Raw genomic sequence first — 14,822 nt, forward strand, 5'->3', positions numbered from 1 at the left:
TGCTAGTAGTAAAGAACCCGCCAACCAAGGCAGGAGACTTAGGAGACTCAGGTTCCATCCCTGGGTTGAGAAGCTCCCCTGGAGGAGGGCATGGCCACTCACTCCAGTATTCTTGCCTGGCGAATCCAATGAACAGAAAAGCCTCACAGGCTATGGTCAATAGGGTCTCAAAGAGTTAGACATGACTGAAGTGACAGCATGCACAGGGTGAATCATTAAATGAATAATGAAACAATTGAACTTGCAAGAATTCTTTTCTAGTGCCCATATTTTCAGAATTCCCACTCTCTGCCATCCAGTGGACACACCTACCATGTTTTGAGACAGCAGGAGAAGCAGTGGAAATGAAATCATGGTCCTAGATTCCCGATGCAACAGTGCATTCTTCAGAAGTTGCAGATACCTGGTTAGCTCAACATTTTATGGAACAATCATAACGTGGTTCCCACAGACGGCATGGTCATCAGCCACAATATTCCAGGCCCCAAAAGCTACTGCATTCCACTTGTCTCACTTCAAAGCTCTTCTTGCCCATGTTGTCCGTGGTGCCACTTGGGGTGTCCACATCCATCACTGCTGCCATATTGGAACCATGCCCTCTGTGGTCCTCACTGCCTTTTTGTTCAACCATGAAGGGAATTTAAAAAAAAAAAAAAAAAACCTGCTTCATTGACTACACCAAAGCCTTTGACTGTGTGGATCACAACAAACTGTGGAAAATTCTTAAAGAGATGGGACTACCAGACCACCTTACTTGCTTCCTGAGAAATCTGTATGCAGGTCAAGAAGCAACATGTAGAATCAGACATGGAACAATGGACTGGCTCAAAATTGGGAAAGGAGTACATCAAGGCTGTATGTTGTCACCCTGCTTATTTAACTTATATGCAGAGTACATCATGTGAAATGCCAGGATGCATGAAGCACAAACTGGAATCAGGATTGCTGTGAGAAATATCAACAACCTCAGATATGTAGCTGATACAACTTTAATGGCAGAAAGTGAAGAGTAATGAAAGAGCCTCTTGATGAAGGTGAAAGAGGAGAATGAAAAGCTGGGTTAAAACTCAACATTCGAAAAACAAATCATGGCATCCAGTCCCATCACTTCATGGCAAATAGATGGGGGAAAGATTTAATGTTCTTGGGCTTCATAATCACTGTGGATGGCGACTACAGCCACAAAATTAAAAGATGCTTGCACCTTGGAAGAAAAGCTATGACAAACCTAGACAGCATATTAAAAAGCAGAGACATCACCTTGCTGACAAAAGTCTGTATAGTCAAAGTAGTCATGTATGGATGTTGAGAGTTGGTCAATAAAGAAGGCTGAGTGCTGAAAAAATGGTGCTTTCTAACTGTGGTGCGGGAAAAGATCTTGAAAATACTTTGGACAACAAGGATATAAAACCCCAGTCAATCCTAAAGGAAATCAACACTGAATATTTATTGGAAGGACTGATGCTGAGACAGAAACTCCAATATCATGGTCATCTGATGAGAAGAGCCAGCTCATTGGAAAAGACCCTGACGCTAGGAAAGATTGAGGGCAGGAGGAGAAGGAGGCGACAAAGGATGAGATGGTTGGATAGCACCACTGACTCAATGGACATGTGTTTGAGCAAAGTCAGTGAAACAGTGAAGGACAAGAAAGCCTGGTGTGCTGCAGTTCAAGTGGTCGCAAAGAGTCAGACACAACTTAGCGAGTGAACAACAAATGAGCTGAAATGGCTTTACATTTTTAAATTATTTTTGAAAATAAGGGTGATAATATTCCACAATGTTCAAAATTATATGAAATTTAAATTCCAGTGTGCAGGTGGTACAGTGGTAAAAGAATCCCCCTACCAATGCAGGGGGCACAAGAGACATGAGTTCAGTTCTTGGGTTGGGAAGATACCTTGGAGAAGGGAATGGCAACCCACTCCAGTATTCTTGTCTGGAAAAATCCATTCCCAGGGAAGCCTGGTGGGCTAGAGTCCATGGGATCACAAAGAGTCAGACAGCACTGAGCACACACATGGCACTGGTCATAAGCAGAGTTTTAGTGGAACACATTCACATTCATTTCTGTCTTGTTTAATGCCCGCTTTTATATTATAGCAGAGGTGAATCTGCAACAGAGACCATGCGTGGTGCCCTCAGTTCAAACCCGTTGGCTGTCTCAATGCAGTCTACATTGCAACGATGCAGTTATAACAACACCGTTTGACAGCGGTCTATATCACTCTACTGTAACTTTTTTTTTTTTAACTAACAATGCATATTCATCAGGTCAAAACTGATGGACTTCATATGGTGCATGTTTAAGGCATAGTGGAGTGTGGATTATTTTGTTATCAAATTAGGTGCCAAAGCATTGTGTATTTTCCCAATGACCTTTTAGTTGGGTAGGCAAAGTAATCCCCACCCCCAAACTCCAGTTGTGAAGTGAAAGTCATTCAGTCGTGTCCAACTCTTTGTGACCCCATGAATTATAAAGCCCATGGTATTCTCCAGGCCAGAATACTGCAGTGGGTAGCCTTTCCCTTCTCCAGGGGATCTTCCCAATCCAGGGATCCAACCCAGGTCTCCCACATTGCAGGCAGATTCTTTATCAGCTGAGCCATAATGGAAGTCCAAGAATACTGGAGTGGGTAGCCTATCCCTTCTCCAGTGGATCTTCTTGACCCAGGAATCAAACCAGGGTATCCTGCTTTGCAGGCAATATTTTTACCAACTGAGCTGCCAGGGAAGTCAAACCCTGGATATCCATACCCTAATCCCTGGAATGAGTGAATTTGTTATTTACATGTCAAAAAGAACTTTGTATACATAAAGTAAAAATATTAAGAAAAAAAAGGACTTTGCAGATGCAACTAATTTAAGTGTCTTGCAATAGGCAATTTAAAATTTAATCTCTATTCAAGACTTTATTTATAAATGTTCAGATTAACAGCATTTTCTACATCAAATCAAGGACACAACAGTGTGAATAAATCCTGTCAGAAAAATAAGACTCTTTGTAAATAAGGGAACTGTATGTTTATAAGCCAGTCTTGAGTTGCATGACTGATACCTTGTATCACAATGGGTAACTTTTTTCTTTTGTTTTTGCAAATATATACACACATCAGCAAGTCAGGGTCCCTGGGGGAGTCCCTTGGGATGCAACAGTGTAAGCAAAATAGATCTCTGTTAACGCGTTAACAGAATGCACCAAACTGCTCTAGGATTCTCATTTTAAAAAACAGAAATCATTTGCATTTCTATATAACAATGAAATTGTTGCAATTCTATTTTTCTAACAATGAAAAATCAAAAAGAGAAATTAAGGAATCAATCCCATTCACCATTGCAACAAAAAGAATTAAATATCTAGGAATAGATTTACCTAAGGAGACAAAAAACTGTACACAGAAAATTATAAGACACTAATGAAAGAAATCAAAGATGACACAAACAGATGGAGAGATATTCTATGTTCCTGGGAAGGAAGAATCAATATTGTGAAAATGACTATACTACCAAATGCAATCTACAGATTCAATGCAATCCCTATGAAATTACCAATGGCATTTTTCACAGAACTAGAACAAAAAATTTCACAATTCATATGGACACACAAAAGACCCAGAATAACCAAGAAGTTTTGAGAAAGAAGAATGGAGAAAGAGAAATCAACCTTTCTGATTTCAGATTATACTACAAAGTTATAATAATCAAGACGGTAATGTACTGGCACACAAAAACAGAAATATAGACCAATGGAACAAGACAGAAAACCCGTAAATAAACCCATGCGCCTATGGATACCTTATTTTTGACAAAGAGGGCAAGAATATACAATGGGGCAAAGATAGCCTTTTCAATAAATGGTGCTGGGAAAATTGGACAGCTATGGGTAAAAAGAATGAAATTAGAACACTTCCTAACACCATACACAAAGATAAACACAAAATGGATTAAAGACCTAAATGTAAGACCAGAAACTATAAAACTCTTAGAGGATCACATAGGCACAACACTCGATGACAAAAATCAAAGCAAGATCCTCTGTGACCCACCTCTTAGAGTAACAGAAATAGAAACAAAAGTAAACAAGTGGGACCTGATTAAACTTAAAAGCTTTTGCACAGCAAAGGAAACTATAAACAAGGTGAAAAGACAATCCTCAGAATGGGAGAAAATAATAGCAAATAAAACAACTGACAAAGGATTAATTTCCAAAATATACAAACAGTTCATACAACTCAATGCCAAAAAACAAACTCAACCAAAAAGTGGGGAAAAGACCTAAACAGACATTTCTCCAAAGAAGACATACAGATGGCTAACACATGAAAACATGCTCAATATCACTCATTATTAGAGAAATGCAAATCAAAACCACAATGATATTATCACCTCACACTGGTCAGAATGGCCATCATCAAAAAGTCTACAAACAATTTAAATGCTGGGAAGAGTGTGGAGAAAAGGGAACACTCTTGCACTGTTTGTAGGAATGTAAATTGATACAGCCACTATGGAAGATGGTATGGAGATTCCTTAAAAAACTAGGAATAAAAGCACCATATGACCCAGCAATCCCATCCTAGGCATATACCCTGAGGAAACAAAAATCGAAAAAGTCACATGTATCCCATTGTTCATTGCAACACTATTTATGATAGCTAGAACATGGAAGCAATCTAGATGTCCATTGACAGATGAATGGATAAAGAAGTTGTGGTACATATACACAATGGAATATTACTCAGCCATAAAATAGAATGCATTTGAGTCTGTTCTAATGAGGTGGATGAACCTAGAATCTATTATACAGAGAGAAGTAAGTCAGAAAGTGAAAGATAAATATGTATTCTAACACATGTATATGGAATCTAGAAAAATGATACTGAAGAATTTATTTACAGGGGAGCAATGGAGAAACAGACATGGAGAATAGATTTATGGACATGGGGAGAGGGGAGGAGAGGGCGAGATGTATGGAAAGAGTAACATGGAAACTTACATTACCATATGTAAAATAGATAGCCAATGGGAATTTGCTGTATGGCTCAGGAAACTCAAACAGGGGCTCTATATCAACCTAGACTGGTGGGATGGGAAGGCAGATGGGAGGGAGGTTCAAAAGGGAGTGGATATATGTATACCTATGGCTGATTCATGTTGAGGTTTGACAGAAAACAATAAAATTCTGTAAAACAATTATCCTTCAATAAAAATTTTTTTAAAGAAAGCTAAAGGCAAAGATAGAAATGAGTCCACAAATTAATCAAATCTTATTTTCCACACATCCCACGTTTGGGTTTTATTTAACATTAACTCTACAATGTCACCCTATTACTATTTGCATGCTTGCAACCCAGAAAGATATATTTTTTGCTTTGGTGTCTGTAAAAAGGGATTTTAAATGTAGAATTTAAATGCTGCAGCTGAGCTGAGTGCATCATATGCTGAGGTTTACCTGTCCTACTTCAAACAACTTCTCAATTCCCAGCCTGAAGTCAATTAGAAATCAATGAACAGAAGCGGAGAACTTGTTAAAATATAAGTTTATTGTCTTAAGAAATAAGATTGCTTCCTTTGCAATACAGTATTCTCTCAGTGGCCAAATCACCTACTACAAAGTGATAACTTACTTTGTATCAATACAAATACTGAAACACCATTAGAAACACTTTCCTTTTTACAAAACAATTTATGCCAACTTTATGATGTAAAATAGCCTCTCATACTAAGAACACTAAAAGTATCTTAAATTATTTCCCTGTAGTGTTAAAAACGCACAGTTTAAAATCCCTTAATGGAAGACCTGCAGTAGTTCTGGCTGTCTGGTTCAGAATCTCATTATTCTAAAAAGACACTGAGACCATTATTATCCTAGTGTTTCTAAGGTAATCACAAGGCCCTTATTAAAGGGGAGGCAAGACAGTCAGTCAGAGGAGGAAATGGACTGATGGAAATAAATGTTGGAGTAATGTAATTACTGGCTGAGGCCACGAGCCAGGACTCCTCTAGAGGCTGTGAAGGTCTCCCTGCAATGCAGGAGACCCTGGATTGCAGGTCTAGGGTCATGTCCTGCAATGCAGGTTCAATCCCTGGATCAGGAAGATCCCCTGGAGAAGGGAATGGCAACCCACTCCAGTATTCTTGCTTGGAGAATCCCACGAACAGAGGAGCCTGGTGAGCTACAGTCTATGGGGTTGCAAAGATTTGGACATGACGGAAGCAATTTAGCACACATGCATACAGAGGCTGCGAAAGGCAGAGAACTGGATTGTCCCATAGAACCTCTGGAAGGAACGTAGACTTTGATATTAGCCAGTTAGACTCACTTTGAACTTTTAATCTCTAGAACTGTAAAATAATAAATTGTGTTGTGTTAAGTCACTAAGTTTTCGGTGTTACAGCAGCAATAGGAAGCTGATATTGTATGTCTTAATATTACCAGACAGAGTACACACTGAAATATTCCCAACTGACAGGAAAATATTGTCCAGAAAAATTAGAAAGTTTAAAAACAAAATACCTTAACATAGTAGAGTTCCTTCACAAAAGTAAAGAAAAAATAATTAGATTGCAAGCTAAATAAATTTTCCAATGGCTCATTTGTTAGCCAAGCAAGAAAGCTGTTTACTTATGTTGAGTTAATTAAATTGTGTTTGACTGTGGCTGAAAAAAAAAAATGCATCCAGAAAAAAATAATTCAAACCTATTACCCTTTGATGAGTATAGTTGCTCAAAAAGTTAAGGATGATGGAAACTGAAGGAAAGTTACAGGGCTCTAAATAGCCCGGAGTTAAAACTCCCCTCTGGGTCTTCCCCACTATTCTATACAAAACAAAGAACTCTCTCACCCAAAGGAGAAAAAAAATGGACATTAAGGTTGATTACATCCAACTCCCAGCAGGTCCCAGCCTCAGGCCTATCTCCAGAATTCCTTGTCCCAGCTGTTAAAGAGATAACTAACCCGAACAAGATCATGGCATCTGGTCCCATCACTTCATGGGAAATAGATGGGGAAACAGTGGAAACAGTGTCAGACTTTATTTTCGGGGGCTCCAAAATCACTGCAGATGGTGACTGCAGCCATGAAATTAAAAGACACTTACTCCTTGGAAGGAAAGTTATGACCAACCTAGATAGCATATTCAAAAGCAGAGACATTACTTTGCCAAAGCTATGGTTTTTCCAGTGGTCATGTATGGATGTAAGAGTTGGACTGTGAAGAAGGCTGAGTGTTGAAGAATTGATGCTTTTGAACTGTGGTGTTGGAGAAGACTCTTGAGAGTCCCTTGGACTGCAAGGAGATCCAACCCGCCCATTCTAAAGGAGATCAGTCCTGGGTGTTCTTTGGAGGACTGATGCTAAAGCTGAAACTCCAGTACTTTGGCCACCTCATGCGAAGAGTTGACTCATTGGAAAAGACTCTGATGCTGGGAGGGATTGGGGGCAGAAGGAGAAGGGGACGACAGAGGATGAGATGGCTGGATGGTATCACCGACTTGATGGACGTGAGTCTGAGTGAAATCTGGGAGATGGTGATGGACAGGGAGGCCTGGCGTGCTGCTATTCATGGGGTCACAAAGAGTCAGACACGACTGAGCGACTGAACTGAACTGAACCCAAACAACCCTGGAGAAGAACAGACCCCCTTAAGACAGTAGATTTCCACATATATGCCTATGTATACCTACTCTTTTCTTGGGTTAGTGCCGCAGCTCACTAATCTGACTGCTGCCCCTTCCCGCCTCATTAAAGGTGATCTGTTCCTGTAAAGTGCCGGTCTCGTTGTTTTTCCTAACCTTGCCTTCTCTAACTCCCTTACCCTACAGAAGCAACATCAAGAGTTGACAAAAACATTAACAATAACGTAGATGATTTTGTGTGGTTTGTTCTTGATCCTTGATAAGTAAATACTACCTGTACTACCAGTTGCTCATTGGATGTCGAGTTTTAAGCTACTGAATCATCTTAGTAGAAATACAGGTGAGTATCTGTCCAGAGAAGTTTAGAAAATATTAATTCAATACAACATGGAGTGGAATCTTCTAAGATGTATTACAACTGATGATGGTAAAAATATGTGTGGATCAGAAAAAGGTTCTGTGGACAAATGAACAAAAATAGTGAAAAAATATTTAAAGCCTATGGTTGTTAATTGTCTTATTTATGAGCAAAGTCTTTGCAGAAAGTATTTGAATCTATTATGTGTTGTTGAAACAGAAGTATCAACAACATATCCTATTTGCTTTCATGGATTTATCCATTATCACTTCCATAAACTTTTGTCAGGAATAGAAACTGGATTTCTTACATTTCCCTCCTACATGGTAGTTGAGTAGTGGATGCATGGTTTAGCAGTTTTAATATCTTACTGTCAAATTAAACAGATTCAAAATTGAAATTTTCCTGAATAACAAAAGCAGTGCTCAGCCACTATTGTCAAAAACTAAATTACTTTGGAAATCCACTTTTTCCACAGAATTGATAATGTTTACTGAATTCAACCTAGAATTTGAAGGCAAAATACCACTTAAGTATGAGACATGTACACTGAGAAGTCATTTCTGTAACACCCTGATGTTTGAGCCACAAGTAATGTCAAGCTGCTTTATACACTTTCTGTACTGTAAATTTAAAACAAGAAAACAAATCTCCATTCCCACATAAATTTGCAGTGATATACTTTTCCAGCTCAGACTCCTGTAACAGCAATACTTTGGACATAGCAATGCAAGTTCAAAATTTTCCTTATTTCAAAATCAACACAGTTGATCAGTTAAGGAGCTTCCTTCTAATCTTCATCAGAAGTGATTAGTTTGCAATGTAATGACAAGTTAAAAGGCACGAGAAGAATCTAATAGAATCCTAAACCTATCTTTTAAGATATGAATATGGCCAATTAAAATCATACGCTCATGGACTGATATCAGTATTGGCAGATCATATCATATGAAAAGATGAAATATGAAAAAATACCTTAATACAGAGTAGCATTACTCTACTCTGCAACCATTTTGATTATAGGGAAAGCAATTTTAAGCCTCAATTAAGCAAAATTATATCCCTCAACAAAATAATCCAGTTTTTCTCACTGAGAGGCTTATATTACAAAGAACTATACTTAGTTATTATATTTTTGAATTTTATCAGAACAGTATTTGCTGAAATTTATTTTCTCTCTTATTCAGTAAATACCTATATAATATCTTTGATTTTTCCTCTTGATTGACAAGGCTTAAAATATTTACTGTCTGGCCCTTCAAAGAAAATGTTTTTTACTTTAATATAGAAGAGGTTGAGCTAACAGATAACTGGAGACTAGAATGCTAATTGCTAGATGGTGAGTTGATCACTCAAGACTCGGTTGGACTGCTGAATTAGAAATTAACTTTCATTGTGGTAAGCCACCAAGGTTTGTGGGTTGTTTCAACAACCAGTGCTACTTACCATGACTAAAACAACCTTTTCATTATGATTGAAATTCACATTTAAGGAAACCTCAGAAACCATGAGAATTTCCAGGAAATACTAAGTCGCTCTGGGAAAAAGCTACAGATGCATTATCTTAGCAAAGTATTAAATCAGCACAGGGAATTCATCTTTCATTAAGTCAGCCGACATTGTTCAAGGCACTGTGAGGAAGGTTATATGCAAGGTTGATTTGATATTTCTCTGTGAATTATAAATTACCACTTATTTTTGAACTGAGTAATCTAATGCATTTAAATCAGCTGATCATTAGAAGTCAAATGTTATCATTTGTTCAATGGAAATCTTCTCTTAGATGAAGAAAGAACATGCTTTTTTGCTCTTCTAAATGAGGAATATCTCATCTCTTGGAATGATGCTAAATTTTTCCTTGCTTGCAAACTAGACAAGAATACATTTTGAGGTCTGAATAGGACATTACTTTGAAATACCCCCGGAGACAGCACTGGGCAAACTTCTGTAATGAAATGCAGCCACCAAATTTTCAATATTTTGTCCAATTGTATGGAGAACTAGGAAAAGCAAATCACTGAGGAAAGAATTTTTTTTTTCCATTTGGCATTGTGAAGTGAACAATTACCTGAGGTAATAAGTATTTCACTTTCTGATTCAGAATAGAGTCAGATCCATAAAATTAAATCATATAAGCAAATCTCAATGTTTCTTTTAAAATCACATGTTTTAAAACTATTTTCTAGATGGGTTTAATATGACTATGTATCCTAGGTCTCATCCTGATCATTCTAATTAGTTTTCCCCCAAATGTTCCTAAGTATGAGAATCCATTGGGCAAGTGATTTTTAGTATGTCTGTTTTGGTACCCAGAAACGGATTCATTAGGTCAAGTGAAAGTCTAAGAGTCTGGGAGGTTGAAGTGGCTGTTGCATAATATGAATTGGGTTCACTCAGCCTGCATTTTGCCTTCTTCAACTCTTACAACTAGAGTTCTGGCTGCAAACTATCCCACTATTTAAAATGAACTTGCCAAAAATTTGGAAGGTGAAAGCAAAGTGGAAGACATCTTTCTACCCTTTTTCGGCTATTTCTGCTCTCCAGCACGGTTATGGTCATGAGTTTTCTCAGGTAATATTTCATTTTCTGTTACCCAGTTTTCTGTGTGTTAAACAGTGGCAGTTTCTGAGGTAATAGTGGGGTCCCTTTTTTTCTGGCACAGTTCCAGTGTTGACTTACAGTTTTGGAATGTTACTGGAGGCCCAAACAGGAAAGTATCTGTATAACATCTAACTATTTTGTAGGCATCTAATTCTCTGCCTCATGTCAGTTCCTGCTTAAAATACCCTGAGTTGTTTTTGTTTCTTAAACTCAACTGTGACTAATAAAGAATATGACATCAATGTTAACACCATACAGCAGTGGGTTCTAGAGCAGTACAATTGTTTCTATCTCTTAAAAACATTCTTTCCTCACTGTATAGGGATGTGTTTCTGAGATTTATTAATGGCATCAAGATGACCTTGAGATCCTGGGTTGACATTTGGGAAGCAAGTAGGCTAGCCTGTTGATTCCCTACACTACCTCCCTTCCCAGCACACACATCAGAGGATCAAGGATCATAGCAAACCTTTTCACCGTTGCTTCCAGGTGGAGAGAACACCATTAGGCAGAAACCACAGACCCTTATTAGAAGAAATGAAAATTTAATAGATATGGGAAGGCCATCCAAGTATAAATTTCTTAAGGGCAGATAATTTTCATTGGTTTTTTAATGTTACAATCATCACACCTAGAACAGTGCCTGATAGTCAATTATAATTACATAAAGCATTTAATGAACTGATGAACTGTCAGTGAAGATTTGTTGAACAATGAGTTAGTATGCTATGCCTCGTTTAGTCGCTCATGTTCAACTCTTTGCCACCCCATGGACCATAGCCCACCAGGCACCTCTGTCCATGGGGAGTCTCCAGCCACCAGAGAATCACAAGAATACTGGAATGGGTAGCCTATTCCCCCTCTAGGGAATCTTCTCAACGCAGGAATCAAACCAGGAACTCCTGATTTGGATTCTTTACCAGGGAAGCCCAATGAATTATTAGTATAGCACTAAAAGGTGTTACTACTTCTTATCAAGGTAAAAATTCCAGAGCCTTGTCTTTCTTCAAGGCTTGGATGGTATATTAGGACTTAAAAAAAAGGGGGGGGGGGACATTCAGGATATAGAAACAAACATTGGCTATAAGTAGCCTGGAATTTTATTTACCAACCTAAATCTCTGAATACTATGATTTTCACCTCTTTCCCTTGCCCACTGGGCTGGCCACTCTGTGATTCTATGTTGTGTTTCAAAGCTGCTCTGAGTTACTATTGGCCACAGACAGTCCCTCAAGTTATATCCTAGAAATGACTCTGGTACCTTCTGTTGGAACCAAGCCTAGTTTTGCATGATTTTAATTTTCTAAGCCCCTTACAACTAAGTAAGTAAAGTGGGTGTTGAAGTGAAAGCTGTTCTTAGTAACAGGAACTAAATCTAAATTATCAAAATCAGTATGCACAGTTAGTGTCAAGTGACTATAAGGTAACTTAAAATTAAGGCCCAGAACACTAGGCTAATGCATAAATCCCTTTTGGCTAAGATCAAGATTATCCCAAGAAACATTCATATGGCTGAGGATTGATGGTGGACATTGAAATATAAGAGCTAAGATAAGAAGTAGGTTATACAAGTTGATATAAACTCTGCTGCAGAAAATTTTATTTTTTATTCATTTATATCAGTCCCATTTGCTGACCTTTATCATCAAACATGAATTCCCAGGTTTGAATAGAGGGGAGCTCTGAGACAAGAGTTGGACACGACTGAGTGATTTTCATTTCACTTCACTTCACTTCTGAGACAAGAATACCCAAGCAATATTTTGTCTTGCCAAATGAATTGAATCTTTCTGTTAGGATTCCCTCACTTCCATTATCATTGTTGTATTTACTCTTTAAAACCATGGTCCAATGAGGAAAAAAAAAAAAAAAATCCTTCAGCACAGCTGAGCTGTATTGGCATTAAAAAAATGGCCTATATTGTAAGATAGATAAAATTAAGCTCAAAGAAAATATAAACCACATATAAACTATACACTTGCCTAGGAAAAAGCTCCCTTGTAGCCTTCATAAAAACCTGATATGTTGTCACCTAACTTGGCTTCCAGCTCTCTTTGATTCATTCTTATTTCCATGAAACAGAATGCATCTGTCCTCAGATATGCTGATAAATTTCCCCATCTTCTTACTTTGGCAACAAATCTTCTATTCTGGTGAATATTGAAGTTGCTCTTATACAACTCAGTTAGTCTTTCTAAGGTTTGGCTTCCCTGATGGCTTGGTGGATAAAAAATTCTAAAGTTATGCAGGAGACACAAGAGATGTGGGTTTGACCCCTGGTTGGGAAGATCCCCTGGAGAAGGAAATAGCAACCCACTACAGTATTCTTGCTTGGAAAAACCCATGAATTGAGGAACCCAGCAGGCTACCGTCCTAAGGGTGATAAAGAGTTGGACATAATTGAGCGAATATGCTCAATGCATGACAGTCTTTCTAAACTGCTTCTGTTCATTTCAGTCGTGTCCGACTCTTTGCGACCCGATGAATCACAGCACGCCAGGCCTCCCTGTCCATCACCAACTCCCGGAGTTCACTCAGACTCACTTCCATCGAGTCAGTGATGCCATCCAGCCATCTCATCCTCTGTCATCCCCTTCTCCTCCGGGCCCCAATCCCTCCCAGCATCAGAGTCTTTTCCAATGAGTCAACTCTTCGCATGAGGTGGCCAAAGTACTGGAGCTTCACCTTTAGCATCATTCCTTCCAAAGAAATGCCAGGGCTGATCTCCTTCAGAATGGACTGGTTGGATCTCTTTGCAGTCCAAGGGACTCTCAAAAGTCTTCTCCAACACCACAGTTCAAAAGCATCAATTCTTCGGCACTCAGCCTTCTTCACAGTCCAACTCTCACATCCATACATGACCAAAGGGAAAACCATAACCTTGACTAGATGGACCTTAGTTGGCCAAGTAATGTCTCTGCTTTTGAATAGGCTATCTAAATTGGTCTTAACTTTTCTTCCGAGGAGTAAGCATCTTTTAATTTCATGGCTGCAGTCACCATCTGCAGTGATTTTGGAGCCCAAAAAATAAAGTCTGACACTGTTTCTACTGTTTCTTCATCTATTTCCCATGAAGTGATGGGACTGGATGCCATGATCTTCGTTTTCTGAATGTTGAGCTTTAAGCCAACTTTTTCGCTCTCCTCTTTCACTTTCATCAAGAGGCTTTTTAGCTCCTCTTCACTTTCTGCCATAAAGGTGGTGTCATATGCATATCTGAGGTTATTGATATTTCTCCTGGCAATCTTGATTCCAGCTTGTGTTTCTTCCAGTCCAGCATTTCTCATGATGTACTCTGCATAGAAGTTAAATAAGAAGGGTGACAATAGACAGCCTTGACATACTCCTTTTCCTGTTTGGAACCAGTCTGTTGTTCCATGTCCAGTTCTAACTGTTGCTCCTGACCTGCATACAGATTTCTCAAGAGGCAGGTTAGGTGGTCTGGTATACTCTTCTTGCTAGTCTCTGGAACTCTGCATTGAGGTGGGTGTATCTTTCCTTTTCTCTTTTGCTCTTCACCTCTCTTCTTTTCACAGCTATTTGTAAAGCCTCCCCAGACAGCCATTTTGCTTTTTTGCATTTCTTTTCCATAGGGATGGTCTTGATCCCTGTCTCCTGTACAATGTCACGAACCTCAGTCCATAGTTCATCAAGCACTCTATCTATCAGATCTAGGCCCTGAAATCTATTTCTCACTTCCACTGTATAATCATAAAGGATTTGATTTAGGTCATACCTGAATGGTCTAGCGGTTTTCCCTACTTTCTTCAAATTAAGTCTGAATTTGGTAATAAGGAGTTCATGATCTGAGCCACAGTCAGCTCCCAGTCTTGTTTTTGCTGACTGTATAGAGCTTCTCCATCTTTGGCTGCAAAGAATATAATCAATCTGATTTCGGTGTTGACCATCTGGTGATGTCCATGTGTAGAGTCTTCTCTTGTGTTGTTGGAAGAGGGTGTTTATGAGCAGTGCATTTTCTTGACAAAACTCTATTAGTCTTTGCCCTGCTTCATTCCTCATTCCAAGGCCAAATTTGCCTGTTACTCCAGGTGTTTCTTGACTTTCTACTTTTGCATTCCAGTCCCCCATAATGAAAAGGACATCTTTTTTGGGTGTTAGTTCTAAAAGGTCTTGAAGGTCTTCATAGAACCGTTCAACTTCAGCTTCTTCAGCATTACTGGTTGGGGCATAGACTTGGATTACTGTGATATTGAATGGTTTGCCTT

General features: G+C 38.7%; 1 pseudogene; it reads right to left on the bottom strand.

Annotated features, from left to right (window-relative positions):
* Positions 258-583, bottom strand: LOC102170390 (annotated as a pseudogene).

Source organism: Capra hircus, chromosome 5, assembly GCF_001704415.2.
Source record: "Capra hircus breed San Clemente chromosome 5, ASM170441v1, whole genome shotgun sequence".
NCBI lineage: Eukaryota > Metazoa > Chordata > Mammalia > Artiodactyla > Bovidae > Capra > Capra hircus.